This window comes from Camelus bactrianus, chromosome 3 (genome assembly GCF_048773025.1).
Source record: "Camelus bactrianus isolate YW-2024 breed Bactrian camel chromosome 3, ASM4877302v1, whole genome shotgun sequence".
Lineage (NCBI taxonomy): Eukaryota > Metazoa > Chordata > Mammalia > Artiodactyla > Camelidae > Camelus > Camelus bactrianus.
Window position 1 is genome coordinate 81282963 of NC_133541.1, and position 24498 is coordinate 81307460.

The following is a 24498-nucleotide window of genomic DNA, read 5'->3' on the forward strand; positions in this document are numbered from 1 at the left end:
ACCAAGAATGTGTATTCTTGGTAGGTTGTGGCATATAGAATTTCCCGTCCATTGGATTTCACTATAGCTAAAAGTCCGTTAAAGTCAAGCAAACACAGTTCTTCAACCTACTAGTAGGATATTTCCTTTATGCCATGAAAGTAAAGAACAAAAAAAAAAATTGTTTTTTCTAGAAGGAGCTAAAGGTATCAATAAAGCAAAAAAAAATTTTTAAGAAAATGTAAACATTTTAAAATGAGGACTTGAAGATCTGTGAACATTAAGGCAGATACCTTTTCTAAACAGTAATGGCAGTTAAATTCACCATTTCATGCGTTCATTTATCAAATACTTACAAAGCTTGCATATCAATATCAAAATATTTACCCAAAAGGCTCTCCCATTTCTGCCGCCGGCACCACCATCTACCTATTTGTTCAGGTTGGAAATCTGTGAGCCATGTGACTTCTTTTCCTTTATACTCCACTTCACATCTATCAGCCAGTGCTATTGACTGTAACTCCAAAAGATCCCTCAGATCTGTAGGCCCTTCTCTGACCCCTTCACCTCCCCTTTACAAAGCCACCATCATCTTTTGCCTGGACACCTGCAATTGTTAATAACCTTTCATTCATTCATTCATCCATTCATTCATTCAATATTTATGAGTACCTGCTAAGTACTAGGGATTTTTCAGTTCCTGAAGATAAAGCAGGGGAAAAAAAAAAGACAAAATCCCTGCGTTCATGGAATTTTCATCTTAGTAATGCCTGGGACACCAGGCAAAAGATGATGGTGCCTGGGACACCAGGCAAAAAACCAATTATGCAAATAAATGTGTGTACATCAAATAGGTAATTAGTATAGTGTCAGAATCTCAAATGAGAGGTCAGGACAGTTATAATATTTCTGTCTTCTAGCAACTTCAGGAAAAAGCCAAGCACTCATTTGCTCCCAGGGCCTTTGCACATACTGTTCCCTCTACCTGGGGCTCTCTTCTTTACATTTTCCAAGACTGATGCTTTCTCCCACCTCACAGCATATGTCACCTTCCTTGAGAGGACATCCTTGATCACTCAATTTAAATTAGTTCCCTCCTACAATTTCCTCTCAGGAATACCTATTTATTCTCCTTCTTAGTATACACGATAACTTGCAAATATACATATAACTTGTCTATTTATTGTTTCTGCCAATACTAAGTTGTACCTTCCATCTTTGTTTTGTTTATCATTGAATATTTAGTGCCCATCACCTAGTGGACGAGAGAACAGAATCAGTAGATTATAAATCATATATATGTATGAGATTTATTGCAAGGAATTGGCTTATGTGTTATGAGGGCTGCTGAGGCAACTCTGAAATCTGTAGGGTAGGAAGGCAGACTGGAAATTCTTGGTCAGATGCTGAAGCTGCAGCCCACAATCAGAATTTTTTTTCCTCAAGGAAACCTCGGTTTTGCTCTAGAGGTCTTTGAACTGACTGGATGAGATCTAACCAGATTATTAAAGATAATCCCCCTGATTTAAGGTCATCCGATTGTATATGTTAATCACATTTACAAAATACCTTCACAGCAGCACCTAGATTCATTTTTGATTGAATAGCTGGATTCTATAGCCCAGCCAAGTTGACACATAAAACTAACCATCACCACAAGCAATAAATATTTACTGGATGAATGCATAAGTAAATGAAGGAATGAATGAGTGAAGGGTTCCTGCTTTCAGGGAGCAAACAGTCTAGCAGAAGAGTTGAAGAAGTAAATAGAGTATTCCAAAACAACAAGGCAACAATGATGTCTTAAGGGATGCACTCAGTGCCATGGACATCCTGAACAGGGACCAAAAAATTCACATATATTGAAGCTGCAATACTAATTCGTATTTAATTAGCTATGAGATTAGTAAAAACTTCCAATGGGAAAAGTTGGAATTCACTTTTCCCGGAATCAGCTAGAGACTTTCCATTTGCTCTGAAACATTTTCCAGGATAACTTCCGTTGATGATGTTTTCTGGGTTTGTTAACACCATCAACCAGTGAAAGAATTCATAGCTGTGGAAGCCACATCTTCCTCAGTATAGTTTGGGGAGACTAAATGAGAGAGGGAGAAAAGGGCATAAGCTCAATTTAATTTGACATTTTTAAAGATACCCAGATCATTAAAATTATCTTATTTTTTTTTAAATTTTAGAAAGTGAATCTTTTTATTGTTCCATAAAATGTTGAATGTTTTAACTAGAATATTATATTTAAACAGGGTTATCAGGCATCCAGTATATATGGGACATACTCTGTATTTAATCATATCCTGTATCCTGTATAGACTCTGTCAGGACACATTAAATGCCCTATATTCAGCTTTTTTCAAGAAATTACAAAAATTCTTCAGTTAGAACTGTTTTTTCTGCCACAATGATTGGTGCTCAAGTCACTTAAATGGCAATACCAGCTGAAACCATACCTCTGCAAACAACCATGTAGATAATCTCTTATTATCTCTCCTGCAGGTTTGGCTGAGGGGAGACCAAAAGGGGAAACTGAGAATTAAAAATGTTCTTCATATTCAAGAAAAGAAAAGACAAAAATGCCAGCTTTTGAACAAGTTATACTTGATATATAACCACTGTTATACTTGATACCAGTATATATGCTCTGAATATCAGCCAAACAGCTATAGCCTCACTCTCAGGGTCCTATTTCTGGAAACTGGCCAATCAACAGCCTCACTCCAAGCTTATAAAAGCAAGCAAATCAATAACAACCTGAGCTTCTGAATGCCAGCCAATCAGTGATAAACCCCAGTTTTGAAAGTCAGCACGCTGTGACAACCCATGCTTCTATATAACACGGATCAGCAAGTGCCTCACTCCAGCAGCCATGCTCCTGGAGGTCACGGTCAGCCAACCAACAGCAGCTTTCCTCCAGTGACCACACCAGTGCAGCTAAAAGTCCTTCCACCTCTGTAAACTCTTGGTTTTGAAAGTCCGCTCGTCCCTGAATGTCAAGCTTCTCAAAACCTTAGGTAAGATCAACTTTGGTTTTTCTCCTGGAAATTGTCTTATGAGTGTAGCTCACCCTTGCAGGCAAACAAGAGTTTATTTGCATTAGATATTGAGTTTTATTGTTCGCTTGCAACATTGAAACCCTGTTTGTATTTCTTTATAAGTTCAGGTTTGTGAGTGATCAATGGCATTGAGATAGATGTAAGATTATTAAATGAAAGTGTCTCATATTTTGCAGTGATTGATAGTAACAAATCAATAATTTTTTATTTGTGTATATTGGAAATTTCAAATGCCAAAACATAACAGTAAATCTTGTGATGAATTTCTTGTTTTTTTGTGTGTTTTAGGGGGGATTGGGGGGAAGTAGTTCCATTTATTTATTTATTTATTTTAATGGAGCTACTGGGGATTGAACCCAGGACCTTGTGCATGCTAAATCCATACTCCACCACTGAGCTACACACTACCCCCTTGTGATGAACTTCTGAACAGTGTATACTTACTAAGAGAGAAAAAAAAGTCCTTTTGAAGCCTTTGTGTAATATAAAAATTGTCAGATATAAAACAGCATATAATAATAGCTGAGTATAAGAGATGTATGATTTCTTCAACTAGTACCAAAGAAAATGATAAAATAATAAATATTTTTAATTGAGAGAAATTCAGATGGAGGTAAAATAATCAAAGCAGAAGTTATAATGACCTGTACAGTCGATATCATCTATCTTTCAGCTCAAATGTTTAAATTTACTGCTACCAGAAGGATTTTCTGATTCCAAAACTGCAAGCAAATACTCAAGTGCCAAGACAAACTCTACAGTCATCATAAAAACAGTTATAGCTGCAGGATTATCAACGATCTAAATGCTTCCTCACTTTTTTTTGCAGCATAGCCACAAATAATTGCAGTAAGAAAAAAAAAGTCCTTTTGCTTCTGCAATATTTTTCTAGTAAAAAGGCGTACTTACAAGGACATTTGTGAGTAAAATTTCTTCCAGATTGAGACTTTAGAAACAGCAAGTTTTAGCAAGGACTCTCTTACAGAGCTAGGAGTCAATTTTACTGCTTTTGATGTAGATGATGCAGACATTTGTGTAAAGGTACAGAAAAATTTATTCAAATTTGAAGCAAAGCATGAGATTCCATAGAGTATGTTGGTTGTCCTACCCATACCCTGCATAATGCTGCTCGAATAGCATGTGACGTTCTTTCTATGTGATGAAATGATTCTCTTACTTTAGCACCTATACTTACTAGCAACATTATGCTGTTTGTATTGAACAGTTTAAAAAGTTTGTGATTTTGTTGGCATTATTCAATTCTCTCAAAATATCTACTGGCTCTCTTTAACAAATACATTTGAAGGAGTTCTTGGTTTACCACTTAAAGTATGAAATCATAGTTTAATTATGAAAGAGATAATTCTAAAATTCTTGTTGAGTTTTTACTAATCTGTTCAGTGAAGGCTACTTATTTTTTGTTCATAACTTTTAATCAGTTTAGCAAGAGGATTATGCAAATTGAAAGAAGCACAAACATTTTTGAAGTACACCATTGCTTAAAGAAAAAAATGATGAAAAATTTATCTCTCTCATTATCAGGGTTGTTCTTAAAAGAGGTAATAGTACTTTTGAACAGGAAAGAAATTCTGACTTAAAGTGGACAATGATTATGGACAACGATTACAACTGGGCTTTGAAATTGTGAAGAATTTGATTCTTTTACCTGATGTTACTAAATATTCTTCCAGCATGGGAACAAGTGAAATCAGGTGTATTATTGAAGAAGAAGGGGATAAAAATGGACAACAATGCTCTTTCATATCAGTGGACAACATTTTAAAAAATTATTGATCAAGAGATGCAACATAGCCTTCAAGAATAGAAAAGCAAGTTACACCATGAAAGACGGTATGTGCTTCAACAAATAACATTTGAAGACCAATGATCAGAATTTAACTTTATGCCAGTGTATGTTTAGTATACTGGCTTATAATGCTAATATTAAGTATACATTCTTATTGATCAATGTTAAATTGACAAAAGAAAGAAGTTGAATGTGACCACTGTAGATGATATGTTACAATATAAATAGGAAATAGACTGTAAGTACGAAGAACTTCACAAACCAAGTCTATGAAACAAGAAAGTTAAGGAGAGCCAAGACATCAGAGGAATAAAATTAAAGGAAGCGGTATATAATTCAGATGATTATAATTTATTTCAGATAAATACCAATACTTTTACAGTAAAGTATGTCCTATGCAGTATTTCTCATTTATTGAAATGTATATATGCCAAGGCAATTAAAAATAAATCAAATTTAACTAGGCATCTTGTTTTGTTTACTAAATCTGCAACCCTATATTTAATTCAAATTTAAGTTTTAATAGAGTTTTATCTTTACATGTTATATTTATAGTTTACAACAAATTACGGCACTTTGTATACCGATGTGTATATTATAATTTTTTGCATGTAATAAGGCTTGGGAACATTGCTTACCTCTTTATTGCACGACTTGGGGTTATTTTCATCTTTGTTCTGATCTGGTGTTATTAGCAATATTATCTCTCTTTTCATATTTTTATAGCATATTTTATACAGCTTTAATGAGAGATAATTAACATAGTATATAATCTACCCAACTAAAGTCTACAGTTCAATGGTTTTTTACTATATTTACAGATGTGTGCAACCAAGATCGCAGTCAATTTTAGAGCATTTTCACCACCTCAAGAAGAAACTTGTACCCTATATTTATTTGCTTTTGGATCTCATCCTTCCTCTTCACCTCACCTCCCCTTCCTGCCACCCAGTCCAAAGCACCACTAATCTACTTTCTGTCTCTATAGATTTGTTGATTCTGGATATTTTGATTAAATTTGATTTGGGTAGTTTTTTCATTTGTTGCTTGTGCTTTCGGTGTCATAGCTAAGAATCCATTGCCAAATCCAAGGTACTACAGATTTACCCCTATGCTTTCTTCTAAGAATCTTGAAGTTTCAGCTCTGAAACCTAGGTCTTTGATCCATTTTCTGTTACTTTTTGTATGTTGTGTGAAGTAAGCATTTGATTTCTTTCTTTATTTTTTTTGCATATTGCCCAGTTCCCAGCACCATTTGTTGAAAAGACTATTCTTTTCCCATTGAATAGTCTTGGCAATCTTGTTGCAAATCAGACCAGAGTCTGAGAAATATGGAGGAAGAATCCTGGGATGAGGATTGAAACTTGGGGAGAGCATGCCTTGAGGAGATCTGTAGATCTCTACCCAGGGAAAACTGATGGACACCCCAGGGCAACTGAACAGGAGCACACCCTCCTCCTTCCCTGAGGAACACCAGCTTTTACCGGTGAGAAGAATGAGAGCAGGAAGCTACTGTCTGGTTCTTGACCAAGGAAGGAGTTACAATCGGCGTGCTTCTCCATCGCAGGCCCACAGCAGCCGAGACCACTGCATCTGCAGCATCACTCTGCTTAATACACCTCCATAGCTGAACTAAACCTTAGGTGCCAAAGAGAGGGCCAAGAATAGACAAATTGTCTTAAGCAACCCAGCAGCCAAAAAAGGATAAAGAACAACAAGAATGCCCAGAATTGGGTTAGCTCCTATTTGTAGTAACTGCTAGAGGAGAAAGAAGACAATTTTAATAATAAACAAACAAACAATACTCAAAGAGATTCTATTACAGCATAAAATGGGCTTTCTGGACCCAAAAGCATTGTTTTGAAACTAAATAATTCAGGGAAAAAATAGAAAGAGAAAAGATGCAATTGAGAACCCAATTAACAGCATGATAATCAAGCTGAAGAAATAACTCAAAACAAAGAACAAGAGTTGTGGTTTAAATAAAGACTGAAGTTATCACCTTGAAAAGGTTTACTGAGTTCCAGGCAGGGTGAGAAAAATAAATAATATGTTTACTCCCAGATACATCCTGGTGAGTTTTCTAAATTGCAAGGATAAAGAGAAAAATCTTACATGGTTCCAGACAAAAGACAAAGTATCATCTTGGACCAGACTAATTCTCAGCCACAGTGGGAGCCAGGAGAGGGTAGAATGATATCTACAGGTCGTGGAAAGAAAGGAATGCAGTCTAAAAAGCCTACTCTCAGCCAAGATGCCATTCACCTCCCAGAGTAAAAAGAAACTTATTGATGAACATGGGATGATTTAGGTTATGTATCCCAGCTGAGAAAAATACTAAGAAAGAACATTTCAAGCAAAGGGAAGCTCAAGAGAAGATTGGAGCGTGACAAGCAATGAACCTGAACACACATAATGTTCTATTTTAAATAAATGGAGGCAGAGAGGCTGCAAATTTGGAATGTAAGTGTCAGAGTCTCAAAATTGAAGAAATTGAAAACGCATATGGCACATGAAAAATCTAAAAGTAGTTTAGAGTTAAAAATACCAAAGGATCTCAGCCAAGAGGAATTGGGTGAGGGTGTGAGGTAAGGGAAGTCCTCGCATCCTAAAACTCCCCTGTAGAGAGTGAGGAAGAAAAACACGAGGATGAGTAGAAAGGCAATGGAACCTTTTAGTATCGTGTTTTTATGTAACAGTAGAAAAATAGTCTGTTTTCTAATGGGTAGGAGAAATTTTAAAACAACTTCCAGTGGACTGGAAATGTAAATAAGAACTTCTAAAATGAGGGCCATTTGCCAAGAGAATTTGGACAGTCTCAGTTTTATGCATGAGGGCTCAGTTTCCTGGCTTTCAGCATCTGAACAGCTCAGCCTGAAGCCAGGACGCTTATCTAGCCTGGAGAGTGTGAGAAAAGCCTGCTGGAGAGGCGGGGGGGGGGGGGGGGGGGCAGGGTGAGTGGAGCACGATATTTGGAGTCAATCAGAACTTGATCCTCCTCAGAAGTCTGAGATTTTGTAGCTTGTCCTTATCTGTAAAAGGAGGATAAAACACACCCTCACAAGGTTATTGTGCAATGGGGTGAAGTAATAACGTGAATATGCATGCAGTGCCTAGCATAAGTAGCTATGCTATGCTACAGTGGTGATTTTTGCTTTTATTATCCTTATTATTATTATTATCCTTATTATTATTTGAGGGGACTAGCTCAGGCTGTGCTCTGGAACCCAGGGGCCAGCTGCACTCAGCTAATTAGCCAGGGACTTCGGTTTCAACACCCTGACTCCTGTTTTAGCTCTTCCCTGTGTGACTTTGTGCTGTAACTCCAAAACAACCCTCTCATGCTGAGACCCAGGACATTCCTGGGATTCCACCTCTACCTCGGACCTCTGTTCACCTGAATCTTTGGAATAAACTTTCGATGATTTTGTTGATCAGTTTCTCTACATTTTGTGAAGTGAGGATAGGGTAAAGGGAGTAAAAAGAGATCATTTTATGACTATTCTAAAAAAAATGTGAAAATTACTTTATAAAGTAAAAGAGTTCCATGTTTTCAACCATCTTGGATTTTGAAGTTTCAAAAATTAAAGTTGGATCTGACCTTCCCAGGCTAAAACTGAAACCTGTGAACTAAAAACAGATTTTTTTTTTCCCCAGTTGGGACCACTGCAAATTCCTGCCGATATCTGGTATGGGTGAAGAAAGAATGTGTCAGACTCAAAATTTGACTTAAAATATTGTAGATGGGAAAAGAACTTGATGAGGGTCTTGCAAACAAGGGCTGAACTAACATATGCAGACAAGTTTATATCTTGGAAAAAGACAAAGCATAGCAAAATAAGTAGAACTAGATGTAAATCAATGAATTTAGAACACTCCCTCACACCATACACAAAAATAAACTCAAAATAGCTTAAAGACTTAAATATAAGACATGAGAACATAAAACTCCTAAAAGAGAACATCGGCAAACATTCTCTCACGTAAACTATAGCAATGCTTTCTTAGGTCAGTTTCCCACGACAATAGAAATAAAAGCAAAAATAAATAAGTGGAACCTAATTAAACTTATAAGCATTTGCGCAGTAAAGGAAATCATAAACAAAATGAAAAGACAACCTATGGACTGGGAGAAAATGATGTGACTGACAAGGGCTTAATTTCCAAATACACAAACAGTTCACATAACTCCATAATTAAAAAAAAAAACAATAAAAAAATAGGCAGCAGACCCAAATAGACATTTATCCAAAGAAGATATACAGATGGCCAACAGACACATGAAAAGATGGTCAACATCACTAATTATTAGAGAAATGCACATAAAAACTACAATGAGGTAACACCTCACACTGGTCAGAATGGCCATCATCAAAAAGTCTACAAATAATGCTGGAAAGGATGTGCTTGGGAACCCTCCTATACTGTCGGTGGGAATGTAAATTGATGCAGCCACTGTGGAAAATAGTATGTAGGTTTCTTAAAAAACTAAAAATAAGAGTTCCCATATGATCCAGCATTCCCACTCCTAGGCATATATCTGGAAAAGACAAAAGCTCTAATTCGAAAAGATCCATGTACTTCATTGTTCATAGGGACACTATTTACAATAGCCAAGTCATGGAAGCAACCTAAGTGTCCATCAATATATAAATGGATAAAGAAGATGTGGCATATATATATATATATATATATATATATATATATATATATATATATATATATGCCGCATTCCAATATGGAATGGAGTATAATATATATATATACAATGGAATATTACTCTGCCATAAAAAGAATGAAATGATGCCATATGCAGCTACCTGGATGGATTTAGAGATTATCATACTAAGTGAAGTAAGTCAAGCAGAGAAATACAAATATTATATAATATCACTTACATGTGGAATCTAAAAATGGTACAAATGAACTTATTTATAAAATAGAAAAGACTCACAGATATAGAAAACAACCTTATGGTTACCAAAGGGGAGGCGAGAGGTAAATTGGGAGTACAAGACCAACAGATGCACACTACCATATATAAAATACATAAACAACAAGGATTTACTGTATAGCACAGGGAACTATATTCAATATCTTGTAATAAACTATAATGGAAAAGAAACAGAAAAAAATATACAAATATACATAATAGAGTCACTGCCGTACACCTGAAACTAACACAATATTGCACATCAACTATACTTTAATTAAAAAAATAGAACTAGCTTTTTATGCAGCTTTAAAACCACCTTTAATGATTTGTATGGGGATTTTTTTTTCTGAAAGAAATGAATGTGAAAATTCTTTCCATCATGTACCTAAGAATTAGACTCTGTTATATTTACTTCATAATAACCATTTACCCAAGTAAATTAAGTGAATCTTCTTGTACAGGGAATTTTTTTTTTAAGAGTAACTCCTAGAAACAGAGGAGAATGCTGGTTGCCAGGGGGTTGGTGGTGGGAGAAATAGGAAGAGACTGGTAAAAGGATACAAACTTTCAGTTGTAAAATGAATAAGGTGTGGGGATCTACTGCATAACATGGTGACTACAGTTGATAATACTGGACTGTATAACTGAAATTTGTTAAGTGCATAGAACTTAGTTGTTCTTACCCCACCCCACCCCCACCAAAAGAAAAGGCAAACAATGGACATGTTATTAGCTCAATGGCGGGAATTCTTTCATAGTGTATGCATCTAACAAATCATCATATTTAATATATTACAATTTTACCTGTCAATTACACCTCAGTAAAGTTGAAAAAATAAAGTTATTAATACAATGAAAAAAACAGAGTCTATACATTGCTGTCTTGGCAATTCACACAGAATTGGCTGTCCCTGTAAAGCATCTTCCATCCCTTCACTGACTGTATTCGTTTTCCTTGCCCCACCTCACTCATGTTTCCTTTCAGGCTGTGCTCTATTGATAGCAGTGCAATTCAGTTTGATAAGAGAATTCATATAAAGCAGATTAGCTCATAAATTCCATGTCTCTGTGAAACTATCCAAAATCAAACAATTTTTATCTTTACAAGATACATTTCTTCCTGACTTGTCTGTGTAAGTACATGTCATCCCTTCTCCCTGGAGCCTGGTGGAGACGTCAGAGCCATCTTTCATTACTGGCTCCCTACGGCCAATCCATGACCAAGTCCTGGGGATTCAGCCTGGCCAATGGTTTGTCTCTTCCTTGCCTCCTATCCTTTCAACTGCCAACACCTAATCCAGATCTCCCTGTCAAAACTCCTGCAGAGTCCTCTAAAATGACCTTCTTGTCCTGACTTCTACCTTTTCCTTAACCCAGTTCACACCAAGAACCAGGTAAAATTTTCTAAAACCGAGCTCTGATCACATAATTCTTCTAATTTGGATCACTCTACATTTCTTTCAGAATTAAGCTCAAAGTCTTCAGTCTTGGCCCCCTGCTTTTCCCCTCAGGCTTCCACTTCTACCCTGCCCTCTGGTCAAACTGGATTCACAATTTTCCTAAATAGTAAAGCCCTCTTAAGTATATGTGACACAGAAGTGAGCCTTGGCTGTCATGAGACTTTCCTTCTTCCTACAATGTACTATCTTCCATGTCTACTGGTGAAAATCCTACCCATCCTTTAAGCAGGGGGGTTTCTCATTCTCAGCTTCCACAGTTCTGGGTTGTTTTTTTCGTAACATTTATCATTGTTTTTATTAGTTTGATATTTATCGTGTGTGTGTGTGTCGTACATATACTTCTGTTCAGGATGGTGGCTGTGTTCTACTTGGGTTTGCTGCAACTTCTCACACAGGTCTGGCACCTTAGGAGGGACCAGTAGATGTCTGTTGAATGAATGAATAAATGAATTCATTTACTGAATTGGGTTTTGCCAAAGAAGGCTTTCTTTCTGCAACTAATTTAAAGTTTAGTTTCCTGAAAGGATTTCCTGAAATTTGGGCAAATTTTACCGCATTACAGATAAAGTATTAGTTACATTAAGCAGGTTTTTTACATATGGGTAGCTTTTATTTTTTCCTACTGGTGACAATCGGAACAGCCAACTTAGGGGTTGCCAGTGATGATATATGTCCTACTGGCCAGGAGATAATTAGACTGGTATGGGGACAAGTTAGTCTAAGGTCATATAAATACTTATGGCTGCCACACTGTATTCTGTAGTTCTGTAGACAAGGTGTTTGTTGTGGAGGAGAGCCCTTCCCAGCAGGTGACGATGCTGGCAAACTAGGGCAGGTGCCATTGGTGTCTTCCAACATGTTCAGAGAGGGCAAGTATTTCTTTGTACTGTACTTTCCTTATTTGTACACATGCATAGGAAGGATACCTCTTGATTCTTCAGTTAATGGAAGTTATCAATGCCTATGGTACCTCAGTCCTTCTGGCCAAAGGAAGAACTTTCGCTGCTCCTGCCAAGTAGCTGGTGCCCACTCTTTCCAGGGAACACATTTCCATGGCTGAACATGGCCACCGTTGCCCAGCCTGGGAGGATGTCTCCCTTGTTCGCTGCTCGTCCAAGGCTCTTCCTGCTGGGGTGATAGCATACTGCCCTTGAACAGAGAGAAAGAACTCAGTGGAATCATCTTATCTCGTCTTGAAATGATTTGATGTCTCTCAGAGTGGAACTGTACATTTTAAATGCTCTAGGTATCCACTGGACAGTCTATTGTCTCTGCCCACACAACTTGTAGATAGTTTACCAAGGACATCACTGTGAGAGGGGTAATATGGAGGGGAAGCAGGAACTCTGATGGAGACCAAGCAGGAGTGAAGGGAGGGGCATTGTCCTTCTCTGATAATTAGGGTTAAATGACTCTTGAGTTGATCCCCTGGTGAGCACTGGTTGTCACAATGCCCATGTCACCCACTCACACCTCTGGTTCTTAATACCACATGCTTCCCAGAAGTGAATCTTTCTTCTCCAGCTTAATAAAACTAGCTCCTATTGACTGGGCATGAGATGGGGCAGAAAAAACCACAAAGAAGGACTTGTGCCAGGGATTCCATCCAGGATCTGTGGTATCATAGACACTACAGATCAAGGGACTCTTTTAAAGACCTTATTAAATACTGAGGATTAAAAAAAAAATCAGCAATGAGGTCTCTCCCCTGCCCAAATAAAATCATTTTTTGGAATTCCAAGGTATAAAGTAAAATTTCAAAGCCAAGGAGTTGGGGGTTAGGAGTCAGTGGCTTAATGCCAGACTATTAATCTATCTTTCACCCCTCATTAAATCTTTGGGTCTGGGGAGAATCCAAGTATCCTAAGGTTGTATGGAGCTCAGTATTTAAAAGTTCCTTTAATTGAAATATGAGGAAGCCAAGACCCAAAGAAGTTAGAAGCCCAATATCCCATACAAGCTGGTAACTCAGCGAGGTCAGAAGCCAGATCCCTTGGTGGAGTACAGTTTCTATCCCTCTTAGAACAGGACTGTGATAGAGAAAGTCAAAGGAGAAACAGACTAAAATGATAAGAGTTACCAAGAAATAGTTAGGCATATGAATTGTAGCAGAAGAAAGTCCTAAAAGTAGTAATGAGTGGTATTTCTTCAAGTGTGTTCTGTAGACCTTCTGCATCAGAACGCCCTGGGTTTCTGGGGAAAGTTGTTAAAAGTGTAGATTTCTGATCCTCACTCCAGATCCAAAGAGTTGGACTATCTAGAGTTGGGTCCAGAGACTACATTTTTAAACCAGCTTCCCCAGTTGACTCTAACACTGACTACTGCATAATCCATCCTTCCCACAGCGGCCTCACACCCAGGTGGGTAGTGTAGTGAAAAAGAGGATATGGCAACTACATACCATTTATTCTAGCTGCTGCTACTTAGTTTTTGACATTTTTTTCCTTAGAATATTTATTTATTTTAGTTTGGGCTACATCTTGGAGTAATGAACTCCATAAGTAAGACAACATAGTGGGAGATAATATTCCCTAATATTAACTCTTACCTTAGCTCAGTAGTGCTTTTGGAATAGCCCTTTGTGGAAGTGTTCTGAGACTCAGTGGCCACCAAGCCTGGGCCTCTCTTAAAGGTTTTAGCTACTTTAATCACATCCCCTTGTGTTAGGGCCCCTCCCTATAAGAATTTTTCTGTCTCTCTTCCCACCACTCATCTGTCATCTCACGTGCCCCCTCTGCATTTTCTCTAACTCCAGAGTTTCTGCCTTAATTTGTGGTGCTCTGCCTCCCACCCTAGGTTTTGTACTTTGGAAATAAAGTGTCTTCTGCCTTGTTTCCAACACTCTGAGGATCCCCGATATTTTTCTGGTCTGTTGAGCACAATAGCTCATGAGTTCCACTGTCTCCTTTGTTGCATCGAATTGGTAGTTCAGAGCCTGTCATCCTATAAATGTGTTTGTAGTCTCTGCAGCTCTTCCCTTTCATAAGGGGAAAATAGTTTTTGACTTTTAAAAGTATCTTTGGTCATATTGGAAAGAGGGCATAGTGGCCCAAATTTCAAAGGTAATTTCCTGTTTTCACAGTTGCTTTAGCTGGCTGATCTTTCATAAGTGTTTCTGCTCTTTCCTTGAAACGTCCCCAGGAGACAATTATCTAACCTTCAGTTGAGTAGGCCTCTCATGGTGAAGAAAGGTCAGTGGTAAAAGAGGGCATTTCCCACTCCTGCTGTCAGTGTTTCTTACTTCTATGGCTTGGCTGGCTTCCAGAGCTCACCCTCTTTTTCTTTTTGAGGGTGGTGTTTGGAGAAGAGGTTGTAATGAGTCAATATGGAACCAAAATGAGAAAGAAATTGCAGTCCTGAGTCTCAGGTTGAAAGGTGATGTTTTTCTCCTTTAAATTTATATTGAGGATGTGGAGAAAAGGGAACCCTTGTACACTGTTGGTGGGAATGTAAACTGGTGCAGCCACTGTAGAAAATAGTATGGAGGTTCCTCAAAAAACTAAAAACAGAACTACCATATGATCCAGCAATCCCACTGGGTATAGATCCAAGGAAAATGAAAACACTAATTCAAAAAGGCACATGTACCCCAGTGTTCATAGCAGCATCATTTACAATAGCCAAGATATAGAAGCAACCTAAGTGTCCATCAACAGATTAATGGATAAAGAAGAGGTGACATACACACACACACACGCAGGCATGCACGCATGCACGCACGCACGCACACACACACAAACATTGGAAAATGAACAAAATTTTGCTATTTGCAACAACATGGATAGACTTGGAGGGTACTGTACTTAGTGAAATAAGTCAGACAGAGAAAGACAAATACTGCAGGATATCATTTATATGCAGAATCTAAAAAGATACAACAAACTAGTGAATGTAACAAAACAGACTCACAGATATAGAGAACGAAGTAGTGGTTACCAGTGAGGAGATGGAAGAGGGAGGGACAAGATAGGAGTTAGGGGATTAAGAGGTACAAACAACTGTGCATGAAATACCTAAGCTACTAGGATATATTGTACAGCAGAGGAAATAGAGCCAATAGTTTATAATAACTATAAATGGAGTATAACATTTAAAATTTGTGAATCACTGTTGTATACCTGAAACTCATACAACATTACACATCAACTGTACCTCAATTTAAAAAAGTAACATTGAAATCACGTATGGAAACAGACCTAAGAGTCAACTTTGCCACCAAGAACACTCTAACCACCATCCGGCTATGGTTCCATGACTGCAGCCTAGGCTGGCACACCCCTGACTTCTCTGCAGTGGGCTCTGGGAGCAAGGAAAGGAAGAAGGGGGAGAAAGAAACAGAGCAGCATCTGTTGTCACCAAGGTTGAGAAGAGCACGTGTGACACAATCAGTTTTGCTTCAAAAGGTTCAGACACTAAGATTCAGAATCTAGAACAATGTAGGGTCATTCTGAATCATGCCCACAAAGCTGGAATTAGTAGAAGAATCAGGAGACTCCATATTAAAGTCATATGATTTCTAGTTCCTGTTTCATGAATCCTCTGCTACCATTCTACCTAAGGATTAAACTGTTGAAAAAAAGTCAAACGTAATCTTCTCTAACTTCTTTTTTCATTGAGTAGCAACTTTCATGTCTCATACATTTGCCTTTGGCCAAACATTGAACTGCATATCTGCCTGAGTTGGGGCTTACTCCTTTTGTGGGGTGACATCATCACATCAGTATCTCACGGCATGACTTCCCCAAGTGTGATATACATCCGCTGATATATATGAAAGTATTTTAAATGGTTCATGGACAAGCAATTTTTAATAGTTGATTAATATAGTACTTATTTTAATGTATATCAGAAAAATGTATAATTAAATCAAATCCCTGATTTCATGGGAATTTTTGCTTAGGACAAGCCTATAGTAGAAAAACATTAAAGAAACATAACAAACCTTTAATAATAATACAATGAGAGGTATGACATTCACGTTTCCATGCAGAAGTTGCTCAGCTTCTCTAATGGTGGGTGTGCCTCTCCCCACCCCTCATTCTGCTGGGAGGAGCGGGGAGTCATCTGATCAGAGTTTGGGAAAAGGGACTGAGCGTGTGCACTTAGCCCCTTCCTCGGTGTTTGACTACTCCCAGCTTTGCAGCAAGCGTGCTGCTCCTGGGGAAAGGTGTGTGAAGGGAAGGGGGTTGGGGAGGAGGCTTGAAGTTTTCCAGCTGAGCAAGTGCCTAGATGAGAGACTAAGTCTAATCAAGGAATGAAATATTAGCTAACACGCTTGGCTACAATCCTGAAGTCATACAGGCCAACCAACATTGTCAGTAACAGTTAGTATCTTCTACTCTATACATCTGATTCCTAAGAATATCTTTCAACTTGTTCCAAACTCAGGCTCCCTGAAACTCCCACAGTGTGTGCAGCTATGAAGGGAATGAGACAGGCTGGAACCTGGGACCTGGGACCCTTTACTGCAATACTTACACCTGGACAAACATCTTTTCGAGAACAGCATACCCAGAAACTATAAGGACTAAAAATAACTGCATGGGGCAAATTATGAATAATAAGATCCAAAAGATTGAAACCCAACTGCAACTTCTGAGGTGCCAGGAGCAAAAGCAGGGCACTGTGCATGATCCCTGCCCACAGCACCACCTGGTAGGGGGCAGACCACCTAAGCCAGCCCTCTTGCCCGAGCCTCTGATCCACCTCTACCTTCACCCTGGTCAGGGAGGGAGCCAGGGAACCTGTTACTTGTTTTCACTCCCTCATGCTGCAGCACGAGTCCCAGTTAAGCCTTGTCTGAATTTCTCATCTGGCCTCTTAACAATTTCTATAGATTAAGGAGTCCAAGAACCCAGGTAGGTAACAGGAATCTCAGAAATATGGGAGTGTAAGCTCCATCAAGATGGTGAAAATGGATTCAGCTGATACCTGTATCTCTAATCTACCAGCACATCCCTATTATTATGACTTGGGTAACAGATTACTCCAAAATATAATGTAAAGCAACCATTTGTTATAGTCATAATTATGAGGATCATAAACCCAAACAAGGCACAGAGGAGATGGCTTTTCTTTACTCAGTGATATCTGGAATTCTCTGAAAGCTCATTCACTCACATGGTTGGCATTTTTTGCTAGCTGTTGGCTAAAGACCTCAATCCCTGTTCTCATGGTCCTCTCCATGTGATCTTTCTGCATGAGCTGGTTTGGGCTTCCTTGAAGCATGGTGGCTGGGTTCCAAGAGTGAGCATGCTGAGAGAGAAAGAGATTAAGGTCGAAAGTGGTAGTCTAGCCTTGGAAATCATGCAGCATTACTTCTGCAACATTCTACTCACCGAACCAGGTTTGGGGAGGGGAAATAGGAATAGGTTCTGGAAGCTTAAGTGGACCCAGAGGTAGTGCTGTAGCCATTCTGGAAAATATAATCTGCCACACAGAGTAGCCGGGTATAAGAGAAATTATCTTCCTCTTAATAAATGCGTATAAGTGCTGTTGTAAGAATATGCTACAATTAGGTCATTGCTTATGCTATTGTGGGTCTATATTGTGGGTCCATTCCTGCGTCCATCTACTCTGGATTGCTGATCAGCTCTGAAGAAGGTCTGTCTGTCAACATGGAAATAAGGAAGGGGTTGCGGTGGGCACCAAGGTGGCTAACTAGGGTGAAAAACAGAATAAAGCATTCAGGACTCCACTGTTCTGTGGGAGAGAATATGATGTGCTTTGTCCATGGGGCTAGGCTGAAATGTAGAAAAAAAGATTTCAGAGGCAATGTCAATAAAATTGCCGAAGCCCCAAAGTGAAGTTGTTGTAGAAACTGGATATTCCTATTGAAAAACCTTGTATTGTACGCAATATTTTTTTAATGAAGTATTTTTTGCCAATATTTGATTACAAACAATTACAAACATAGTGCCTAAAACAATTTAGCCTATTTGTAATTAATTAGAATTAAATATTGGTTTACAGATCTTTTTTAAGGTAAAAATTTAAATTTATTCATTTTAGTATCAGTTAACTTCTTTTAGTATTGAGATAGCACCATGTTCAAGAGATTTAAGGAAAGCAGCTTTATCCTTGTGCAGGCCAAAGTGTTGAAGAGGGAACAGCATTCCCTGGGACCAGGCTAGGGGGTGGCAGCAGAAATTGGAGTGGAAGAGTCTCATGGAAAAGCAAGACTCAAGGGCATAAATGAGACATGCTTGGCCTGGTGGCCTACCTCACCTGGAGCTGCTGCTCACGCATTAGGTCCAAAAAATCTCTCACCAGCCTGCAACTGTAACCATAGATCATCATGTTTCTATTACATATATTCATGATGAAGCTTCCTGGCCCCACCAGTATGATTTTGGACCCTAGTCCTGGCCAAGAGACACAGGGGTATTCTTGAGAACACATAGGATGCTGTCTTGTGTGTGTTCGAAAACAGCTCCCTTTGTTACTCCATGCTGCTTCACCTACTGATAATGCCAATGATTCTTGAAGATTTCTGGCCTTGGGCCCACCACTGCAGCCCCAACTCTGGCCTCAGGGAGAGGACACCACAGCCCCTTTGCAGGTTCAACTCAAATCTTCCCTTGATCCTTCACGGCCCTGCAAAGACTAAGTTGAAATGAACAAGACATTGCTGAGGGCTTGCGCACAATGAAATGGACTGTGTATAGTACAGAGCCTCGTGGTACTGCTAGAGGTGTTTCCCAAGACCCCAGGCTCAGACCTGCTCTGAGCTTCCTTAAAGGGTGGCCTCCTGCCTCCATCTGGAGGGAGCAGCCCTGCCTCCTACAAAAGTGGCCAGACTAAAACCATATGTTACACTCTTCTGCTGGGGAAGAAGAAGGAATTTCTCACCCCCTTCTAGCCTGTGGCTCACCTTCTCTTTCCCTCAGCCAGAACCTGCCTCTTCCTGGAATGACTGAGAGAAAACAGACACTCCATTCAGGAAAAACCTGTCCCACCCTGTCCCCCACCTCTGCCTCCGGACATGACCTGGCCTCTGGCTCCAGCAGGACATTCCCAACAGAAAACAGTCCAACAGAACTACCTTGCCAAAGTCTGGTGTATTCCGTCTTGACAGGGATGCCTGCAGAATGGCTCCCAGCCAGTCTAGTTCCTTTCCACCATCTCCCGCAGAGTAAGATGACCGTGACCGTGAGGCTGTCTTGTCTCTCCAGCTCGTCTCCTTCAGGCCCCAGGTTGACACACTGTCAACACAGAGAAAAGATCCATTTACTCCAAAGTAACAACAAAGTCTGCAGAGACATAGACTGAATTCATATGATCCCCCGGAGCATTTAGCTTATTTATCTCAACACCTGTATAGAGAGAAATGGTAACATCACAGTTTTCCCAAAAGCAAAGATGTGGGGGCTCCTTCATTCCTTGATTATATTTGTTATTAAAAGACTGTCTGAAAATACTTTCCAAGAACCAAAAGTTAGTCTTTCGCCGAAGTATATTTGGAAAGATCTAATAATTTTAAAATCACATTTCCCCGCAATTTCCTATTGTCCTCAGAGTTTCTAAAAAATACCAGGGCATCCCATTACACTTACTCATCTTCTCTACCTCACAAAGATTTGACGGCTTCCATGATTGACACACGTCTACGGGGGGCAGTTAACTACTGTACCTGCTGCTGCTGATGTGCATTTTGAACCTCTGACAAGTGCCTGTCATCTGCCAGGGACCAAGAATGACTATTGTATAAGCTGCCAGCATGGGGAAGTGCACATTTTCAGAAGAAGACAAAACAAAATGCATCTCTCAGGGCTCACCTTGAGGTGGGAAGCCCCACAAAAAAGACCAGCAGGATCCCCAGGCAGGGCCACTACTCTCCTGCCAGCAGCATCTGCTTACCTGGCCCAGCGACTTTATCTTACTTTTTGCCTCTGAAAGGGCTAACTTCTAGGAAAGTGGGCTCACTCCTGATTGGTCCATTTCCCTCCTCACTCCTGATTGGTTATTTCTCTCCCCCCAGTTGGTTCATTTCTACAAAGCTTGTTCCTAATTAGTCAACTTTTGTTCTACTTTATTTACATATGATGTTGCAAAGTGTAAACTGGCAGCCTATAAGAGCCTGTGTAAACCTACAGACGGGGTCCAGAGCTTGGAGCGTTAACTCCCCTGGGCCTGCTGGCTTAATAAACCTGAGTTCGCCAACTCTCCAAGTGCTGCTTGGTCTCTTGCCCAGATCCAGGTTGCTGTCACAATTGAGCTGTAACACTGAGCTGCAACACTGAGCTGTAACACATTTTTTCTGCAACAACCAGATCCCTGGATGACAGTGCCCTCTATTCTTAGACTGTGCTCTTTTGCTTATGATTAGAACCTTTTCTGAGTTAGAAATCCAGTCAGCAGACTCTTGCCCCGGGGTCCAGTGGACTGCAAGTCTATGATCTGGACCCAGCTTGAAAGAATGTCCCTTTGACAGCATTCTGTTCGCAGCAGCTAGGCTCTAATTCAGTACTGAAAGCTGCATTACTTTATTTTTCTGTGGATCAAATTAATTCCAGCTCTTGGTCAGTATTTTACCAGGCTGGTGGGAAATACACTTTTAGGCTTTTATTGGAGGCTGTTCCTTCCTCCACTCAGGATTACACAAGAGTTCAGGAAGCTTACGTGATGCTGAGAAAGTAAATATCAGGCTTCAGTTTATCTTTGTCATCCCTGATAGGCTTATTGCTTAAGTCCGTGTGGTCTCTGGAAATATCCTGCTCTGTGCCAAGGCTGAAGGCACTCGTTCTCAGAGTCCAGCCTTTTGGGGTGCACCATAAATCCATGCTTTTCAAAATACTTCCAGGGGATGGGACACAAGTCCTTCCAAAGGAAGCGTGTTGTTTTCCATCCAGCTACCATCCACAATCCTCACCTTACCCAACTCCTGAACACTTATCATAATCTCTTCAATCAGTTTAGGCTTTTTTGGGGGAAAAAAAAAAAGGTCAGGAGTGTTTGTCCTGAAGTCACTGCTTTATCCCCTGAGGCAGGGGAACTCAAAGACAGACACAACCAAAAAAAAAAAAAAAAATCAATGGCCCATATTCTTTCTGATTTATGTAAAGTAGCAAAAATAAGACACAAATTATATTCTGTGTAAAAAAAAAAATTGTCTACAACTCAGTACAATAGGAATTAGCTGGGCCCACTGAAGGGTGCTCTGTCCAGTGCCTCAAAAGTCTTTTATCCAGTAGTAGAAACGAATACAAACAAATTCCTATCACCTAGAGCAGAATGTGATAAATGCTGTGTCGATGAAAAATTAATCAGTCAATCTAAGAAAGAAACAGAAAATCTTATTTGAGCCAAATTTGAGGATTATAACCCTGGAAGAGCATCTCAGAAAGCTCTTAGAACTGTTTCGCCTGTTTGAAGTCAAAAGCAATGAGTTTTTTTTGAGACAAAGGGCTGTACATTAAATGATATATTAAGGACAGTGTACACAGTCCAGAGCCAAGCCTCGTCATGGCCCCTTATGAGATCAAGAGGAAATGTTATCTTTTAAGGACTTGTCTTGATGTGAGGGGAATGTTGCTCTTGATGGCTGAGCCGGCATTTCTGCCAATGGGGGAGGTTTGGGCGATGCACAATGCAGATACACAATGCACAGCAGCGGGAAGAGAGGAGGCCAAAGGGCAGGGAAGATTTTTTATGTTTAAATTTTTTCTTGTCTCGCCATAAAATATGAATTTTACTTCACAGCTACAAGAAAGTGAAAATCAAATTCTCTGGAAGCCCAGAGATGGAGATTCCCTCTCACTGGGGAACTTCTGAAAGAATTGGTGAATCAGCTGGGCCTCAGGAGAGGAGCTGCTATTACCCTCAGAAGGCAGAGTACTGGGGCAGACTGCCGCGTAGACAGGAGACTGAAGGCAGTGAGGAAGGAAAGTTATTTGGCCACAGCACGGGGAGGCCTAAGATCTGAACGGAAAATCTGGCTCAGCTGGGGTAGAGGGGTGGAAATAGGGTGGAGGGGCAGGAGATACAGGGGGTATGGCCACAGTGGGAACCAGAATGTGGTTCTAACAGACTTATGCAGTCGTACAGATTTAGGAATGAACACTGAGAGAGGGTCTGAGTAACTGACAGTGGCAATACAAAGACGCCACCTCCTCAGCCTTACCTCACACAGGCCGGGGAGGGGTGATGGAACAGGCTTGTTGCTAGGAGAGTGGGGTCTGCCCACTCCTAATAACTCATGAAGGGAAACTTCTGACCCCTCCTCTCAGTGACTTTGTTCACTTTAGCATATGAGGGTATTTGACACCTTTTGTTTTCAACCTTAGGATTTAGCTAGATTCTGGGACAGTGAAGAAAGCACACTTGCTTCCTATCAAGTAGAGCTGTAATTCTGGTAGAAAAAATTTGTTCATGGGTTAGACTTGATGGAGGATATTCACATATTGGAAGTTCCCTGGGGGCACACCCACGATTCTGTCTGTAAATTCCTCTTTGGGTGTGTTATAAGTTTCATTGGTAAATAAAAGAAAAACAACTAGCATTGAATTGTTTAAAATGATATTACCAGCGGTAAAAAGGTGATGGTGATTTAGATGCGATGATTCACTCACTCCTTCATTCATTAATTCAACAAACAGCTATTAAACCCCCATGTAGGAAAAATTTGTTGATTTTGTCTGCATAGCATCTAGTCTCCCCTTTCCCCTTGCTTCTCATGACAGAATTCTGATTTCCCTTAGTGACCTGACCTCCCACGGCAATTCATTTGATTTTGTGGAACTACTCCCACCTCTGACTCCAGAGGCAAACCAATGCCTCGGGCCAGGGCTGAGCTCATACCCTGTGGCCCACAGTGAATGGGTCAGGGATGGGCATACGATGCAATCAGAGCCCACAGAGCTAAATCCCTCCACTTCTATAGAAAGACTGCCAACACTGAAATTGAAATTGCAAGCCTGGAGATGCTGGGAATCACCTCACACCACTAGGGTAGACTTCAGACGCAAGAAATGCAGAGGGCAAGGTAAGAGTACTAAAAAGCTGTTTGAGCCCCTTTACCCACCCCTGCACTTTACAGTTACATGAGCTTGCTTTTCTCAGGTCTCAATGGGTCACATTTTGTTACTTGCATCAGAGTAGGTCCTAATCAAAACAACCTGGAATACTGCTCTGGTGCCATGGGGTATAACTATGAACACAGTCCCGAGGCTATAACCTGTGCCCTGTCAAACAAGCAGGAGCAAAGCATGGTTCATTCTCAACCTTCGCTGTGGCAGAACAATTAATTGGGTTCACTTGGGGAAAATTCGACTCTACTGTCTCATTCAGCCTGAGTACCTGGTGAGTATTTTTTTTTTTAACTATGAAGTCAGCTTGATATATCTCAGACAGGAAAGCCACAGAATCAACATTGTGTTGGCCACATTGTTAACTCTCTGTCCCCGCTTAATAGTTTTTCTCTTCTGCCAAAGGTCCAAAGTGTCCTGGGCAGAACCAACGTCTGTTTTGGTTTTTCCATTACCCAGCAGTGTGTCCTTGGGTAAACTACTTTATCTACATCTGCCTACATGTCCCCACCTCTGAAATGGGGAGGGGAGAAATAATATCCCTGTCTCACTTTAAGGGATTTCTCTGAAGTGACAGTAACATTTTTCTATATATGCAAAAGTGACTTAAAAACTTATTAGTCCAGTAACAATGAAAGGGGAAACACATATATTTAAAAAGTCCAGGCAAGCCCTGTCTTTGAGTTGACTGAATAGCGTTCGATACAGTGACACGCTGTCAAATGTTTAATAGATTCTCTTGAGGAAGAGAACGACTTTGATTTGCAGTATTGACAGATTTCAACAGCATGAATATTCCCACATGGCCGATTTAATCTACCAATCAGCTTGTGAAATCAGTATCAACTCCCCAGGAGCTGTGTGAATCTGCACTGGTAGAACACCGCTCAGGTACAGTTTTCACCTTAACCTCGCCTGCCTCAGTTTCCTCTTTTATCAAAAGATTTGTTTGGCAGCATGTTCACTCAAGTACATGTCATCTTTGTGATTCCATGCTAGCATTATTTTCTAAATATCAGTTAGATGAATCCTTCATAAACTCATTCTGATTATACTTTCATTTGCTGAAAGGTGCATCACAGTAATATATCGCTGTAATGACACTTTTTCTTCTCGTTATGACATGCCTAGGAGGGCTCTTGGCATTGAAGGCTAATCAGTCATTGGTTGCATTAGATTACTTTCCAGTTCTCAAATATTTCTACCATTCACGTGCAAGGGG

General features: G+C 39.8%; 1 long non-coding RNA gene across 1 annotated transcript; it reads left to right on the forward strand.

The window, feature by feature from the left end:
• Positions 1-2843: 2843 nt before the first annotated feature.
• LOC141575273 (uncharacterized) lies at positions 2844-7765 on the forward strand. Its single transcript, XR_012502740.1, has 3 exons — positions 2844-3005; positions 4739-4898; positions 5676-7765. It is a non-coding gene; the product is annotated as an uncharacterized LOC141575273 (long non-coding RNA).
• The last annotated feature ends 16733 nt before the right edge of the window (positions 7766-24498 follow it).